At 42.3% G+C, this 19,256-nt stretch overlaps 1 long non-coding RNA gene across 1 annotated transcript; it reads left to right on the top strand.

Annotated features, from left to right (window-relative positions):
* The first annotated feature begins 4,550 nt into the window (after window positions 1-4,550).
* On the top strand, window positions 4,551-7,127 carry LOC311074865. The gene is made up of 3 exons (XR_014604377.1): window positions 4,551-4,635; window positions 4,752-5,271; window positions 6,245-7,127. It is a non-coding gene; the product is annotated as an uncharacterized lncRNA (long non-coding RNA).
* The last annotated feature ends 12,129 nt before the right edge of the window (window positions 7,128-19,256 follow it).

Genomic DNA, 19,256 nt, shown 5'->3' with positions numbered 1-19,256 from the left:
TTATTGGCACTTAGAACTTAAAACAAAATTGAACAGATGGAAGCAGTACAATAAACAAACTACATCCAATAATTGTTTATTAAAACTGAATTTTCTAGAGCATGATATCATATTCCGTTTTTTGCAGTGTTCAAAAATACATGTCTAGTTTGAATGGATAGTTCACCCAAAAAAGAAAATGAAATGAAAAGCTTTCTGACCCCCATATAGACTGCAACATTATTCACACTTTCAAGGCCCAGAAAGGTAGTAAAGACATCGTTAAAATAGTCCATGTGATAGTGGTTCAACTTCAACCTTGATTTTATTTTAAGTTACAGTTTTTCTCGATTGCTTAAACACTATAACCAGGCTTTTCAACTAAAATTTCAAAACCATAATGCCATTTATCAAAAATCCCTAAACTATAAACACCATTCCCTGTTTTGACACATGAGTCAGATTTGTTGAAATGTCACTGCAAAACTCTACACACAAATCCCTTCATTTTCATTGGCTAGACCATGTTGTCCTTTAGAAACATGGTGAAGGCGAAGGTCAGACTACAGCGTATTGTGCGCACAGCAGAGAGGCTGACTGGACAGAGGCAGCTGTCACTTAACGACCTATATGAGGCCGGAGTCAGGAAGAGGACAGCTAAAATTGCTGCTGATCAGTCCCATCCAGCAAGTGACATTTTTAGGCTGCTTCCTTCAGGAAGAAGGTACAGAGCAGTGAGGACAAGGACCTCACGCCATCTTAATAGTTTTTTTCCAAGAGCCATTTCCCTTATGAATAACTGATTTAGCACTATTTTTGGACTATTTTATTATTTGATTTGATTTTTTTAGGCATGCTTTTTGCAGCTATTCGCATATATGTTTGTGTGTTGAGTTTGTGTGTTACTGATGGCCATATCAAATTCCTGTGTATCTGCTGATGCATTTGGCGAATAAAGTGATTCTAATCTAATCTAGAAAGCACCAGCATTCAATGTTGTTCACTCAAGTCAGCACAGCTTCAGCTCAGTTAGACACAATTACCCAAGTGGAAACACTAAGAGTCAAAATTTAACACACATCAATCAGATCCTTCAATAGACAGCCTAGATAAAAGGGCCCAAATCAGTTTATTGTGTTTTAGAATAATGGATCCAGAAAGACATGAAGGAAGAGATCGGGGAGGGATAAGGAGGAGGAGGAGGAGGAGGAGGAGGAAGGGCAAGAAGACAAGCAGTCTAAGATGAAATTCAAGCCACTCTAGTTGCCCATGTCTTTGTCCATGGTAAATGACTATGAGGGAGGCTGGGACAAATTGGAGTCGCTTCACCGTCGCCTCGAGAGCCTTCAGGGAGGAGTGGTGGCAAACAGAATTCTATCGCTGAATAGAGACAAACATTTCCAATAGTCTTTGATGAGGTTTATTTTCTTGCAAGAAAAGGCCAGCAGTTGTACAGTCACAGAGTGATTATATAGTGTGACAGTGAAAGGAGGGCATCCTTTCTCCTTTATAGTCTTGACTCCAGAATGTTATCTTTCTAGGCAAATTATGGTATTTCAACCATATGTGGAACATTCTTAGACTTGTTCATCATATTGTATCCTTGAGTGGAGGCTCTCCTGTCACGACCAACACTCTTTACCACAAGCAACATAACTTACCAGTTTTGGAAATGTCGTTTTGAATTTATTGCACCAGTGTGTAAGACTACGTTGTGTAGTGTGTGTGTTTGTGGGGACTTGTGTGTCCTGTCTGAGGGCAAAGTTTGGTTTTTCAGCAAGAGTGAATGGTTTTGAGTGTAGAGCTTCATTTTGACCTGAAAATAGGATGTTTGGGGAATTGGGTGAGACATTATGGATTTGTGTTCACTGTTTTGAGAATACGAGGCATAGTTTCATGAAATGTGTTTAAGTGTTTATGTCAAATGGCCGTCATTCTACTGGGGGACTTCAACGCCCAAGTGGGCAGCGACAGTGACACCTGGAGGGGCGTGATTGGGAGGAATGGCTCCCCTGATCTGAACCCGAGTGGTGTTCTGTTATTGGACTTCTGTGCTAGCTACAGCTTGTCCATAACGAACACCATGTTCAAGCATAAGGGTGTCCATCAGTGCACCAGGACACCCTAGGCCGGAGGTCGATGATCGACTTTGTGGTTGTTTCATCTGACCTGCGGCCGTATGTCTTGGACACTCGGGTGAAGAGAGGGGCGGAGCTGTCAACTGATCACCACCTGGTGGTGAGTTGGATCCGATGGCGGGGGAGGAAGCTGGACCGACTCGGCAGACCCAAACGTACTGTGAGGGTCTGTTGGGAACGTTTGGCCGAATCCCCTGTCAGAGAGATCTTCAACTTCCACCTCCGGCGGAGCTTCGACCGGATCCCGAGGGAGTCTGGAGATATTGAGTCCGAGTGGACCATGTTCTCCACCTCCATTGTCAACGCGGCCACTCGGAGCTGTGGCCGCAAGGTCTCCGGTGCCTGTCGAGGCGGCAATCCCCGAACCCGGTGGTGGACACTGGAAGTAAGGGATGCCGTAAAGCTGAAGAAGGAGTCCTATCGAGCCTGGCTGGCTTGTGGGACTCCTGAGGCAGCTGACGGGTACCGACAGGCCAAGCGGACTGCAGCCCGGGTGGTTGTGGAGGCAAAAAATCGGACTTGGGAGGAGTTCGGCGAGGCCATGGAGAAGGCCTCGAAGAGATTTTGGCAAACCGTCTGGCACCTCAGGAGGGGGAAGCAGTGCCCTACCAATGCTGTTTTCAGTGGAGGTGGGCGGCTGTTGACCTCGACTGGGGATATCACCGGACGGTGGAAGGAATACTTCGAGGATCTCCTCAATCCCACCGACATGTCTTCCTTTGAGGAAGCAGAGGCTGAGGGCTCGGAGGTGGACTCGTCCATCACCTGGGCTGAAGTCACCAAGGTAGTCAAGAAACTCCTCGGTGGCAAGGCACCGGGGGGTGGATGAGATCCACCCTGAGTACCTCAAGTCTCTGGATGTTGTGGGGCTGTCTTGACTGACACACCTCTGCAACATCGCGTGGCGGTCGGGGCAGTACCTTTGGACTGGCAGACCGGGGTGGTGGTCCCTCTTTTTAAGAAGGGGGGCCGGAGGGTGTGCTCCAATTATAGGGGGATCACACTTCTCAGCCTCCCCGGGAAAGTCTATGCCAGGGTACTGGAGAGGAGAATACGGCCGATAGTAGAACCTTGGATTCAGGAGGAACAGTGCGGTTTTCATCCCGGTCGTGGAACACTGGACCAACTCTATACCCTCTACAGGGTGCTGGAGGGTTCATGGGAGTTTGCCCAACCAATCCACATGTGCTTTGTGGATTTGGAGAAGGCATTCGACCGTGTCCCTCGTGGCATCTTGTGGAGGGTGCTCTGTATTGAGTGCTCTATCACTGTATTGAGCTCCAGCGGTCCCTGTACGACCGGAGCAGGAGCCTGGTTCACATTGCCGGCAGTAAGTCAGACTTGTTCCTGGTGCATGTTTGACTCCGGCAGGGCTGCCCTTTGTCGCCGGTTCTGTTCATAATTTTTATGGACAGAATTTCTAGGCGCAGCCAGGGGCCGGAGGGGGTCGGGTTTGAGGACCACACGATTTCATCTCTGCTCTTTGCGGATGATGTTGTCGTGCTGGCCCCATCAGACCAGGACCTTCAGCATGCACTGGGACGGTTTGCAGCCGAGTGTGAAGCTGCTGGGATGAGAATCAGCACCTCCAAATCTGAGGCCATGGTTTTCAGTCGGAAAAGGGTGGCTTGCCCGCTTCAGGTTGGTGGAGAGTTCCTGCCTCAAGTGGAGGAGTTCAAGTATCCCGGGGTTTTGTTCACGAGTGAGGGAAGGATGGAACGGGAGATTGACAGACGGATCGGTGCAGCTTCTGCAGTAATGCGGTCGATGTACCGGTCTGTCGTGGTGAAAAAGGAGCTGAGCCGCAAGGCGAAGCTCTCGATTTACCGGTCAATCTACGTTCCTACTCTCACCTATGAAGAAGGTGAGGAAGAGGAAGAGGAAGAAGAGGAAGAAGAAGAAGAACACAATTATGAAGACATTAGAAAAGAATGTCAGATCTGATGGTGTCGAGCGCCGAAATGCAGATTAGCAGCATTTTCCTTTTGAAAAGGTACCGCCACAGTTACAGCTTTTGTTGTACAGAGTTTCTGTTTTCTTCCACTCAAATAACCATCCCTCTTTTACCACCACATGACTGATCAGACCTGATATTCTGGTTTCACGTTGAAAGACACTGGTTTAAGACGCACTTACTCGTTTGCCTCTATTCTGAGCACCCCATGTCACACGCGTATGCTCTTGTACATTTTTATTTGATTTTTCTAGTTCGTAATTTGAATTTTTGCTATAGTTTTTTACTTGTATGATTTCCATAATTTTATGCAGATTTTTGTTTGGATAAAAAAAGGAGGCAGAGCAGATGGAAGAAGGTAAGAAGTTTAAGATGTCAAATTGTCATTTGCTTTTCAGACATGTTTAGACACGTCAGGCAGTAAAAATAAGAAAGAAAAACAACTGGAAATTTGATTTTACCTACCTAATGATAAACTTGAGAAGATAAGGAGAGAAGTAAGAAGATGGGATGTAATTATATTGGATGGGATGTTGAACGATCTGAATCCTGAAGCATCATATGGTGAGTTATTATAGATTTACATGATGAATCACACTGCTTAAAACATTTTTTTTTTTTAACAACATGCCAAAATTCATTCTCTTCCACTTATTTTTTCATATTCATGACACATACAGGTGAAATGAGTCCAAGCACAAATGCAATGGTGAAGGGCTGGCTTCAGAAATGTGAGGAATACAGCACATCTAAAACATCAGGATATGAAACAGAAGATCCACAGAATCCAGAGATGTCAGATAATGCATTCAAACTTCAAACAATGCATGCCTAAAATCCAGTTTGCATTGGTTTTAAAACCAATTTACTTACTTTACAATATGTGTTTTTCTAGTTATTAATATGTTTGAGTTCCTAGAGCTCTTCCTGTCCGATTTTAGGGAAAAATCGGATCTATTGGAGACGTCAAATAGATTTCTTAGGCGCGCCAAAAGAGCACAGACACAGTACAATCAACATGGGAAAATCTCACAGTAAAACAAGAAGCTGTGAAAAATATGATACACTAGTGTTTTGCCAGATGAGAAGTTAATTTCACATTTTTACTCTTTTAATTCCTTTTATAACTTTTAATTTTCCTTGCTTTTATTTTGTGATTATTTTAATTCCTTTCTGTGTAAAGCATTTTGAATTACCATAGTGCAGGGGTTTTCAAAGTGGGGGCCGCCAGGGGGCGCCAGGGGGGCCGCAGCAAGTTGAAAAAAAAAAAGTTAAAAAACATTAAAAAATAAATATTTGCTAATATGAGTACTGTTATGAAAAAAACATTATAATAATGTGTTGCATAGCCTATCTGATATCTGATTGATCGGCTAGTGACAAGAATTGGCCGATTTTCACATGATTTTCAGTCTGACATGCCGATTCAAATGCACTCGGGCGCCGCATGAATAACATCGCGCAACATCAACATCACACATCACATGCACACAGAACGCACATGTAGGAAACCTTGTGAATTACGGCCGTTTCAGATCGCGAGCGGGAGCAGCGCGTGAGCGTCAAGCAGGAGCGTCGCATGAGCAGCAGTGAAGCGGAGGGTTTCGACGCCGAGTCTATTTTTGTAGCGCTGCTCACGCTCAATTAAAGTGAAAGCACACTTTTGATGGACAAAATAAATATGATTTTACTCAAAAAAATGCACATAATTTGCATGTATAGTGTGTTTTAACAAGAAGTAGGCTATGTCAGAAGAGAAAATGAAGACAAAAATATTTATAGAGAATGTATCCATTTAAACTTGTTTTTATTAACCAGTTTGGGTAAAAGTGGTGTTTTATAATATATATATATAGAAAATAAATATTTGTTTGTGCTGTAAAGTGGTTAGAAAAAATTAAATCAGAATCGGCTTAAATCTGTATCGGCAGGTCAAACTCAATGAAAAATCGGAATCTGCCTTGAAAATTGTAATCGGTGCATCTCATCTTTCTGATTGGCTGGTATCAAACACCATCACATAATCTGATGTTCACCTAGATGTTTTATTTATTTATTTCTACATGTGCCGTGCCGTAGTATTGTCGATGGGTTCAATACGGGGGGCCTTGGCCAGAACCTAGTGGTATTTGGGGGGCCTTGGCATGGAAAAGTTTGGGAACCCCTGCCATAGTGTATGAACTTTACAATATGAATAAACTTGCCTTGCCTAGGCTATTTTTTTTAATTAATATCTGATAGTGTTGTATAATATCAAAATATATAGGCTATATATATTACTTTACGTAATAAATTTCATCATAATATAAAGTAATTACTGCTCATGTAATATATCAGCAAAGTATGGTTTTGATGTCTGTATAATGTATAATTTAAATTTTTACATAATTGCATGTTATCAAGTTAAAAATAAAGAAATTGAGATTTCACAATGACTGTTGTCTATGTTTAATGTAATGTAATAGTATGTTTTAGTATGTCTTAATTTAGATTTTTTTTTTATGTCGTAATTATGATAGATTTTCTCAGAATTGTGTTAGTTATAAACTCGCAATTGTGAGTAATAAACTCAGAATTGCATAATTACCTTTTTTATTTTTTATTCCCTGGTGGAAACAAGCATCCATAGTTTTGTGATTTTTGCAGGGTTTCTCTAAATGAAGTTGGCACATTTCTTTGTTTCCAATAAAAGGGGAACGATAAATGGAAATGGGAACATTTAGAAATTGGAAAGGGGAACATTTAGAAATTGGAAATGGGAACATTAGAAATGGGAACATTAGAAATGGGAAATTACAATATTAGAAATGGGAAATGGGAGTGTTGGAAATGGGAACATTGGAAAAAAGAACATTTTCAAAACCTTGTTCTTGCACAGAGTGGACTTAATTAAATGTTCCTTGATTTAATATTTGGCATTTTCTCATTTCTCTTCAGTGATTTGAGTTCGGCTGGAGTCAGGTTTCCTCCGCTCAGTGCAGCTCACGCTCATCTGGTGAACAACACATGGAAGTATGGCGGAGACCGTAACAGCTATAACTCAGTGCTGAATTACATCTCCCATAATCCTTCACTCTGTGTGATGGAGGAGGGCGGCACTGAGCCCGTGGGTGCTTCTCATTTCTTATTTGTGCATCCTTGTTTCCTTTCCTCACTTCCTTTCCTCTCGTCTCAGCTCCTCCCCCTGTAGGATGCGAGGGAAGGCTGCAAGGAAAGAAAATGAGGACGAAGGAATCGAATGAAAGCTTTTTTTAAACATTGGAATACTTGATCACTCGAGCGTCACTTCACAGCGTCATCAGTTGCGCTCAAAGGATCTGCCCTTGTGTTGTATTAGTTTGGTTATTTAAGAAATGTATAATAAATAATAATAATGCAAGATACCCTGTTGAAATATTTGAGTGTGTCATGTTTAGTCGATAAAACTCTTCCGCATTGGATACACTCGTGCATCCTCGCTCATGACTCCTCAGGAAGCAGGAGAAATGTATAAATAAATAAATAAATAAATATGGAAATATTTTTTTGCACATTTATTTTTTATTTATTTTTATAGCCTACATTTATTTATATCCATTTTTATTTATTTCCACATTTATGTATATTTGTAATTATGTCTACATTTACTTATTATATATACATTTCTTTGTATATTTTATTAATGTATATATTTATGTATTTTTTTAAAAATTATTATTTATTTTTTTATATATATTAATTTATGTATTTCTTTATTTATCATTTTGTCAGCTTTGGAATTAAAAACAGTATGCAACATGTAGTGAGCTCCTCAACCATAAACAACATTCAGCACTAAAAGAAAGTTACAATAAGTAAGTTTAAATTCAGCAGTTATGAATCTGCTGTTTGACATTACTGCATAATATTGAAGTCAATCTTTCTTCATTGACAGAAATTCAGAGATAGCTGTGTATTCTGATCAAATAAATTTGCTAGCAACACATGAAAGGAAATATAATTTGATTTGAACCAAATCTCAGACTAAATCACACCAAATACAGAACTTACAGCTTGCATTCACAATGTTCTAATGTTCAGTGTGAAATATCATATAAAGCTTGTTGTTTTTCTAAACAGAAAATCCAGAAGCTGGATTTGGACGAGCTTGTGCAGAATTTAGTGAAATCCTGGGTACTAGAGTCTCAATTGGTCCAAAAACCAGTGCATCTGTTCTGGGCTCAGAATTAAAAGTGCCATTTGTAATCATGTTGTCACTTTTTTAATTGTAGGCTACTCTGCACCTGTTGTAATTTTTTTCTAAAAATGTTCCTGCAAAAATTTGTTTGATTTGTAAATCCTTAATTTTTTAAGAATTATTATTGTTCAGTCTATTTATTTTTTTCTCCTGAACTAAAAATAAAGACTAAATAAAGACTCATTATCACATAATAACCCTATAATTATAAACCGAAATTCTAGTCTGTGTACATAAAACACTCAAGGATGCTGTTTTAATTTCTGGTCTGTTATCTGTTACTGTTTACAGGAGGGACAAAGAAAGGACAAAAGATCATTTTCAGCATCCATCTTCTTTTGTCTTCAATAGTTATTGATCATTTTCGCTGATATGTAGACATCAGAAGTGACTGGAAGCTCAAAGGGACCGTTGTCCTCGAAGCACGTGAGCTTCAGTGATTTGGTCCAGAGCAACTCTAGAGTTTATAGTCAGATTCTCTCTGCCGGTTTGTGAACATTGTGTCCACAAGCTGAGGACAGAATTTTTAAATGGGCCACGAAGAGCAAGCAAATCTTACAATGAGGAAATTCAAGACAGCGGGTCAAAGGTAGAGGAAAATTATATTTCTTAAAGAAAAATATAGGGAAAAGGGTGTGATTGAATCAGTACATCACATAGTTTAAGACATTTATGGATTCCATTAAAGAGTCTATATATGTAGAATTCAGAAACCCGTGTAATTAGCGACATTAGTGTTAACTGCTCGTGTTCGCACTCGTGAACAGAGACTGAACATGATTCAAAGCCTGATATAGGCTATATGAAGTTATTTTTCATTTTTCACTTACAAGTAAAGCACTTAGAATGAGTGATAGCCTAGCCTATATACTGTTAGTGAACATCCCGACGCCGTCCACTACTGAGAGCGACATTAGATGAATATGTAAATATGTGCTGCTCTTTCCTTTCAATAACAAAATAAACACACAGAAATGAGAAAGCATCAGTTTAGAAGCATCTGATCATAGTGATGTGTGTGTTTACATCAGATCTGAGATTCACCGGCATCATGTCGACAGATGAACTCATTAAAATTACACTGTTATGATCGTCTGATTATAAAGTTGAGCCTATAGACTATGTGAGACTATAGTTTAAATTAATCTTTTTCTTTGCATGACACATTGACATTACAGTGAAGAACGGCTCTTTTATCCTGAACATTGTATAAGCATTTGTTGGTTTCATGTGTCATTGAACAGAAGAGATGCTCTTGGGTGTAAACGTCACATGCTTTTGATTTTCCCTGTAAAAAACGACCCAAGTCCTTTAAATAAATATCAGTCTACAGGCTTTAATTGAAACTTGGAAATAAATTAAAGTTGGATGATGTTGAAAAATTAAAATAAAAAAAAGAAATGCTGTTATTTAAAATGAGTAAGAAATAAATCGGCAACAGCACCAGAAGGGGGAGACAGAGAGAGTGTTTTGGTCATGTCTTGATCATAGACTGTAAAAAAATATGGATGACGCCCCTTCGCTCTCTTCCATTGGTGAGAAGTGAAGCCGCCAGTGTCCCGATATGGCGCTGACATCTTGGGGCTTGAGTCTGCGCAGTAGCGATTTCGGGACCAGACCTGCGCAGTAGTGATCAGGAAGTAAAGCCACGAAATCAAGGCCCCGCCCTCACTCTCTGTGTGAAATAATTAATTATAGAAATTTAGATATTAAATTTAAAGCTCCAATCTCCTCAGTCCTCCGAAGATCCCGAAAAAAGTCTGTTGGTGCTTTAGTGACTACTTCGCTCAGAAAACCTGTCACCGTTTTTATAGCATCAAATAGCTTACTAAAAACAAACTTACTTTAAAAACGAACACTTGAATTTACATCAGCGTGATAAAAACTACAGTAAATGACAGAAACCACCTTAGGAAAAAAGATATTTGAATTGTAATTAAATTGTTTAGTTGGTCTCAAGTCCCGTTGAATAGCCTAACATGGGGAGGCGAGGCTTATGACCTATACTAGGATCAGCCACCGGGGGGCGATCGAGACGTTTTGTCTTCACTTTTCAGGGCTTGTGCGACACGCTTGGTCTTGATAAAGATTATGGGCCCTATCTTACACCCGGCGCAATGCCGTGTTTTTTGCTAGTTTCAGCCTGACGCAGTTATCATTTTCACATCCTGCTGTTGGTTAAATAGCAATAGTTGGTTGTGCGCCCATTTGTGCGCCCATGGGCATGCTGGTCTGAGCCATTGACCAACTGAAGCCTGCTCTAAAGTCAATGGCGCAATATTTTTTTATTTATATAATGAGCGCGTTAGTAATGCCACGTTCCAGGCAACCTGTAACCCGTGTTTTTCCAACGTTATACCTGTGAAAGTGCACTGGAACGGCAGTCAAACCTGTGACTTCCCACCCGTGAACTCGTACTAGATCGATGTACTCCTAGTTACGAGTTCACTCTGCTTATTAAACATACAGGGACGTACGTACAGCAGCACACAAACATGCCAAATATTAAAATTAAAAGGATTACAATGTAAAAGATTATTAATACAGAAATAGTTGAGATTTCAGAAAGACTATTGTCTATGTTTAATATTCATATAAACTACCAGCATATGGCTTGGGGTGACATGACGTTAAGAAATGATGACACCATATTCATTTTTTGATTAACTGTTTCTTTTCAAATGACGCAGAGAGTCGACGCTGCTCTTCTGTGACTTTTATTTTGGAATGACCGAAGTTCGGTTTGATTCTGAAATCAGTTTTTTTGCTGCTATTTTCATTTGGACCCAAACATTGAAAGTGCAAAGGCCGCTATTATTATTAATATTCCTAGTATTACTATTATTTCCAAGGTTGTGGATGTTTTTGAGGCACTTGTCAGCCATTAGTGGAACATTTAAATGTAAATATAAATCTAAACATTGTAAATGTAACATATAAAACTATCTATTGTAAATATCTGGTGTGATATAAATTCTAAATATAAAATATATCTTCACATAATAAACCTAAAAAAATAAGTAAGCAATTGTGACCCTTACTTGGTAAGCAATACTCTTTTGAGCAACTAGACTAGAGTTACAGTATCCATCTTCAGTTTTCTATATTCATCTATTATAAATTACACATTGCTGGGTGTTAGATTTTTTAGAGTCACTTATTTGCTTTAAAAAGTCTTTTAAAGTGTCAATGACGTCATACACATCGTACGACCAGAGATACTGCTTTACGGCAATCCTTCAGTCGCTTTGGTGCTTTCGCGCTCTGCACTTTCCTTTCTCTCGAGGCATCGACAACACAGCTGACACAGGTAAACACACGTGCTAGACGAGTTTTAGTTTTGTTTGTTTCTGGTCCCGCTTCGGATGCCACGATGCCATTAAGCGGGATCTCTGGTCGTAATCAGTCCTTCACTGACCAATCAGCATTCATTAGCAGAATGCTAGCGTGTTATGGGCAACAACAACTCAACCTGTAAAAAAATCGAAAGGACATAAGTACTCGTTCATTCAACTTTCGACCTATAACCCATGTTGAACTTGCAAAACCTACAATCAAATCTTAGATTTCTCAACGGCAATCGGGTGAAAGAGACAAATTTAGCCGTCTAGCCTCATAGACTCCCATTCATTCTGCACTCATGGGCGATCGCTCCCAGTGGAACTCTGGTGGAACTACAACCAAAATTAGGTACAATAGGACTTAAAGGCCGTGTTGCAGGGTTAATTTTTCAACGAATTTGTGCAATTTACTTGTTGGTAATAAACATTTAAACTGTTATCCATTGTATTTTATGTTGTTGGGTATCACAAAACGGAATATAATACGAAAAAGTAGGTACTATCTTACAGCGGTTTGCAATTCTCCTTTCCACCACAATGCATTGCATTACGTCACGTTGGGGAGAGAATTTAATAAAGCCCGCCTTGAGAGCATTGAGAGTGACTAGAGACGAGTAACTTAGTAGACGAGACGAGAGTATTCAGATAGCGCAGATCATAGATAAATAGATAAATACATAGACATAGATAGACAGATAGACAGATAGACAGACAGATATAGATAGATAGGCTAGTATAGAGAGAGATAGGCAGACAGCCAGATAGCATAACGTTAGCATAGATAGCTAGCAGCTAGATAGATAAATATATAGAAATATATAGTAGGTAGATTGACAATGGTGAACTACTGTGTTTGTGCTGAGTGTAAAAACTCTGGATGCTGAGTGAGGCACGTCACATCTGGTCGCTGGGTGAGCTCCTCGACCAGCGACCAAAACGCACTCACTTCCCTACAGCACAAGCTTTCCAATGCAGTTTCCATGGGACGGCACCGCCCACACAAGCACCTGCCAAACACATCGACAGACACACGGCGGATACGTTTGCAACAACATTTTCACCGGAGGAAGATATAAACGCTAAGAAACGCCCATATAGCTAGCATGATGCCTTCTATTTCTAGATGACAGTGTTGCCAGATTGGGCGGGTTCCCGCCCTATTGGGCGGTTTTGAATTTGATTGTGCGGGTAAAAAAGGGTTTGGGCGGGTGGACAAAATTTGGGCTGGTTTGGGGTCAGTTCGGCGGTTTTCAAACATCTACATTTTAAAGTCTAATTGGTTAAAAAACTTAAGTGTGCATGTAGTCCATAAAATCAGTCATCATGACATTACTGTACACACACACCCATGCAGAGTCAGCTGACATTAGTGTTGACATCACCGACGAGCACGCACTTTTAGCCAATCAGCGATCAGCAGGCAGATGCGATTGAGCGCGATAAGTTGTAGCTGTATAGTCAAGTGATCGCTAATGCCAAAGTGATATATAGCCTACTAAACAGTAAGTTGTATCTACACAGTAAAGAGTGAGATAGTGAGCAACTCTAATAACGTACATGTTGTGGGAGATATCGATGGTGACTATAACTCTGAGGAGAGTTACGCCCAGGCATAAACTCCAGACTGAAGTTATACTGGTTTAGCCTTTCAGCCCACCTTAGCAGTCTCATGGGCCTGTGCCCCGAGTCTTGAGCCGCCAGCAGTGCCGTCTGCGCTTGGTGGTCTGTGTGGATGGTAAAAGGCCTCCCATATAGGTAAACATGCCAGCGTTCGCATGCCCACAGGCAGGCCAGGGCCTCCCTCTCCCCCACCGAATACTTCTGCTCAGCTGTAGTAAGTGCCCGTGTGTCGAAAGCCAGGGGACGTTCCACCCCCTCTTGAGTCTGGGTGAGCACAGCGCCTAGCGCCACCCCGGAGGCGTCGCAGGTGACCATGGTGGGGACGGTCAAGCTGAAATGGGTCAGTGTGGGTGGGGACGTGAGCTGCCGTTTCCTGAGCAGCTGGCACAGGGGGGCCGTTGAGTCAGAGTAGTGTGGCATGAATCTGAGGTAGTAGGCGGCCATCCCCAGGAAGGAAGACAGCTGGGATGGTGACTGCGGGTCTGGTAGGGACAGAATGGCCTCAGTGTGTGACATAATCGGGGCGATGCCCTCCTTCGAGAGCCTGAAGCCCAGGAACTCGACCTCCTCAACCCCGAACATGCATTTCTCAGAGTTCAGTGTGACCCCATGCTGTTCGAAACGCTGAAAGACCTGCTCCAGGCGTTCATCATGCAGTGCGGTGGAGGGCGCATGCACCACCACGTCATCTAGGTAGATGGAGACACCCCAATATGAGTGACATTATCTTCTGAAAAGGGGCTGATTACAGTCCAAATGCCATGCGTTTAAATCTGAAAACCCCCACGTGCGTGACAAACGCTGTAAGGTCCATTCTGGCCGGTGCTAGAGGAACCTGCAGGTAGCCGTTACGTAAGTCCATCTTACTGAAAACAATGGAGCAGTGGAAATGGCTAGTGAGCTCCTCAGCCGTAGGTAGGGGGTACTTATCAGGAATGATGGCTTTGTTAACGTCTATGAGGTCGACACAGAGTCGCAGTCCGCCCCCTCTTCTCTTGGCTATCACCAGGTTAGACACCCACGGCGAGGCTTCGACGGGCTCTATGACATCCGCCTCCACCGCGTCACGGAGAGCCAGGGGAATGTGCCGTAGGGGCTGGATAACAGGGCAGACTGCCAGGTCAACAGTGGGCTGGTGTACAAATCCAGTCATGTGGCCCAGCCCGTTGAATAGTTGTGGGTAGCGGTCAGACCAGGAGGCAGCGACCTGCAGGACATGCAGGCCCCTAGCATCACTCACAGTAAAACCCAGGGCAAGGAACAAGTCTAGGCCCATAATGTTATCTCCCTTCCGGGTGATACAGAACTTGGTGGCAGGCGCACATTGTTGATCATATCTGACGGGGAGGCAGGCCACACCCAGAGTGGAGATGGGAAAATGGCAGTAGCCTAACAGGGGTTTAGCTGCTGCTTCCAGAGGCACGTGACTGAAGAAGCGGTCATATGTGCATTTGTTCAGGATTGACACTTTAGCCCCTGTGTCCACGAGGAGTGGAATGAGAGCTGTGCCCACATGGCATGTGCAGAGCTTGAACGAAGGCTGTGAGGTCTGTACAGTGTTTATGGGAACAGCAGCAGTATCATAGCAAGCAGGAGAGGAGCGACAGCAGCGTGCAAAATGGTTCAACTTGTGGCAGTTACGACAACGTTTTCCCTGGGCAGGGCATGACTGATCTCTGGTTGCATGTTTAGGGGAGCCACGGTTGCTACAGCTTTTGTGCCCACTCTCCCTGGGCCCCCTGTCCACTCTCTGTACGTCCAAACTGTCACTCACCCTATCAGCCGCCGCTGCAGTCCCTGTGTGCTGAACTGACGGTGGTGATGACGTCACAGGCTCGTGCACAGCGCGGCCGAACTTGCACTCCTCCATTAGGGCCGTTTCCAACTGCTTCCCAATTACTAAAGCGTCCGCTAGTGTTGTGGAGTCTGGCTCTAGTAAAAGTCTCTCCCTCAGTTGGTTACATGACGTTTTCTCTATTAACTGGTCAACTATAAGTCCATCCTCCAAAGCCCCAAACTCTAGCCAGCTCACGTAATGCTGATACATAGTGGGCAACGGTCTCACCCGGCTTTTGGGTCCTCTGGCGAAACTCAAAACGGTGCATCCGCCGGCTTCTTCCGGAGCTGAAGTGAGCCTTCAAGGCGGCCGTGGCTGTGACGTGAGCGTGGCGAAGATTCGCTGTCCTTCCTGCCCGAGACAATGGCGCAGAAGCGCGCACTTCCTCGCCTCCGCTAGATCCGAGTGTCCCAAAGCCAGCAAATAATCCTCAAACGACGTCAGCCAGCGATCCCAGGGAACAGCTGGATCACCAGGAACAGGTAGGAAAGGTGGCGGTGGTGGTAAGACAAGTTCAGACATCCTCGTTCGCCAATTATTGTGTTTGCGAAGGACTCAATAATCACACCGTGTAGCTTCGTTTATGTTGCACTTTATCAACTGACGTGAAACTTACATTATACGTCCATTGCCGTAAATCAATGCAATAAGCTTTAAAGGCACAGTAACCTGTCACTCGCAGTGCATAACAAAACATAGTCCAACGGGACCCAATGCTGAACATTTTCAGACATAACACAGCATTTTAACACAAGTGCCTAAAACTTCTCAGATACTGTAGCTTTGCAGGAAGGTTTCTTCAAGCATCTTGGAGACGTTGACACAGTTCTTCTGGATTCAGTCTGTCTCAGTTTCTTCTGTTTCTATAATATATCTCTCTCTGCTCATGAGACACTTGATATCTGACATCATAAATATCTGAAACTGAACTTCAGTCATTCCAAAATAAAAGTCACAGAAGAGCAGCGTCGACTCTCTGCGTCATTTGAAAAGAAACAGTTAATCAATAAATTAACATGGTGTCATAATTTCTTAACGTCATGTCGCCCCAAGCCATATGCTGGTATTTATGACCGCCGCTAGCGTAGCTAGCGAAAGCGGTCATATAGGGATTGTCAAAGTTTTTTTTTTTTTTTTTTTCGTCATCTACTGAATTTTTTCGTCAACGATACCAGGGACACCGAAACACCGGGGAACATGAAATTTGGTGGGCATGTAGCCCCACTAGACTTTTACGGAAAAATTTCGTTTGGTCCCCGGGGGCCACTCCCCCCCCGCGCTGGGCCCCCCCAAACCCAAAAAATGCAGTTTTTCCTAAATAACTACCTGAACCGTGGCACCGAGGATGAAGAATTTTTTATGGTATGTTGGTCTACTAGACTTTTACGGAAAAATTTCGTTTGGTCCCCGGGGGCCACTCCCCCCCCGCGCTGGGCCCCCCGTGAATTTTTCGTCAACGATACCAGGGACACCGAAACACCGGGGAACATGAAATTTGGTGGGCATGTAGCCCCACTAGACTTTTACGGAAAAATTTCGTTTGGTCCCCGGGGGCCACTCCCCCCCCCCCCGCGCTGGGCCCCCCCAAACCCAAAAAATGCAGTTTTTCCTAAATAACTACCTGAACCGTGGCACCGAGGATGAAGACATTTTTATGGTATGTTGGTCTTAAGGGCCCACATCAACCTAGCCCATAATCGATTGTCAAAGTTTTTTTTGTTGTTTTTTTTCGTCATCTGAATTTTTCGTCAACGATACCAGGGACACCGAAACACCGGGGAACATGAAATTTGGTGAGCATGTAGCCCCGCTAGACTTTTACGGAAAAATTTCGTTTGGTCCCCGGGGGCCCCTCCCCCCCCGCGCTGGGCCCCCCCAAACCCCAAAAATGCAGTTTTTCCTAAATAACTACCTGAACCGTGGCACCGAGGATGAAGAAATTTGCAAAGTATGTTGGTCTTAAGGGCCCACATCAACCTAGCCCATAATCGATTGTCAAAGTTTTTTAGTTTTTTTTCCCCGTCAATCTACTGAATTTTCCGTCAACGATACCAGGGACACCGAAACACCGGGGAACATGAAATTTGGTGGGCATGTAGCCCCACTAGACTTTTACGGAAAAATTTCGTTTGGTCCCCGGGGGCCACTCCCCCCCCGCGCTGGGCCCCCCCAAACCCAAAAAATGCAGTTTTTCCTAAATAACTACTTGAACCGTGGAACCGAGGATAAAGAAATTTTTATGGTATGTTGGTCTTAAGGGCCCACATCAACCTATCCCATAATCACTCATTTGTGATTTGCGCCCCTCCCATAAAAAATTAAAATGCAATATTATTCTGCTTTAATCGCCCCTATCTTCAGTGGAGATGTTCAGAACTGCACCATATTTCATGTGTATGATTAACTTGACATCCTCTGGGGGTATGCTAAGTTTCGTAGAATTTCATCCATGGGGGGGTATAAAATAAATTAATTTATGTGCACATTTAGTGACTGTACACTCATCGGCCTGTAGATGGTGCTGTTGAGCGAAGGGTTGCTGGTTTAGGATGATACTGTGACACACACACATGCAGGAATACAAACAAACGCAAGCATGCACACACACTGACATCCACAGGCACAGACACACACCCATACACACACATACAAATCCACATGCACAGACACACACACACAAACACACACGCGCACACACATGTACGCACGCACACATACACGCACAGACACACACAGACACACACATACACAAACACACACACATACACACACACACACAGACAGACATGCACATACTACTACTTTTTTTAGGTATCAGCCATATACCCGATTTATCAATACCCAATGTGTTATGCTTGGGCAGTATACTAATGACGTGGGTGGGACATGTTTCATGCCATGTTAGATCACATCCTGAGAGTCTACGCTTTCAGAAAATATATAGTTTATATAGTTGAACCAGTTTTCTATTCATGGTACAGACCAAAATGTATTATGTGTACACTTTCTTCACCTAAATCCATAAAATCCCATTAATTTCAATGGGACATTTACTTAAGTGTTCTACTAGGTACAGTGGGAATGAGTTTAATTTTGTTAACATTGTTTTTTTAAAACTCTGGGACCAGGGCTACAAGATAAAACCACTTTTTTGGGGAATTTTTTTTTTTTATTTCAGTAAAACACAACAAACCCATGCCAAAGTCAGATAACAGACTTTTACCATCAACAGGCACCTCAACCGTTTGGTAGAGGTTTGTATAAATTGAATGGGAGGGTCCTTTGAAAAAAAAACACACAGATTTTTCATACTTAGTATGTATAAGTATAAGTATATATATTTTGATCCCGTGAGGGAAATTTGGTCTCTGCATTTATCCCAATCCGTGAATTAGTGAAACACACTCAGCACACAGTGAACACACAGTGAGGTGAAGCACACACTAATCTCGGCGCAGTGAGCTGCCTGCAACAACAGCGGCGCTCGGGGAGCAGTGAGGGGTTAGGTGCCTTGCTCAAGGGCACTTCAGTCGCTTTTTACTGTTAACCACTGTTATGGATGTGACGTTTTCACATTATGGATGTTAAGTGTCTAAACTAATGACTTTTGATATAAAACTTAAATAGTAATGGCAAATAATTACAAAACTCTAAATTATCCATGATCCACAGGAATACTCCAGACAGTCTTTTAAAATATACAACTTATATACATAAACACGCAATACAGCCAAATTGCTCCACGTCATTTATTTTTGTGGAAAGCCAGTGCAGGCCTGAGCGGGGGTCATATTTTGTACCGCCATGCGGTACATCTAGTTATATAAATATTAAACATAGACAATAGTCTTTCTGAAATCTCAACTATTTCTATTATTATCCTGATAAATTACAAATATGTTAAATCACTAAAATACAGACAAAAATATTTAAAAATACAAAAAAATGATTCAAGGCTATGAGATAATTAATTTGCATTTTATTTAATTTTTTTTACAAGACTGAATCGATGTTACTCGAAGAGAAATACAGGCTTTTAAGTCAAGTTGAAAATGACAGCTTATGAAATGCTTCAAACATATTTTAAAATTCTGATAGTGATGCGTATTGTTAACATACCACAGAGTATATGAGGCACACATTAATAAAGCATGCACTGCTGACAACACTC

This window comes from Abramis brama (assembly GCF_963993115.1).
Source record: "Abramis brama genome assembly, chromosome: 23".
Lineage (NCBI taxonomy): Eukaryota > Metazoa > Chordata > Actinopteri > Cypriniformes > Leuciscidae > Abramis > Abramis brama.
This window is presented reverse-complemented; position numbering and strand designations above follow the sequence as displayed.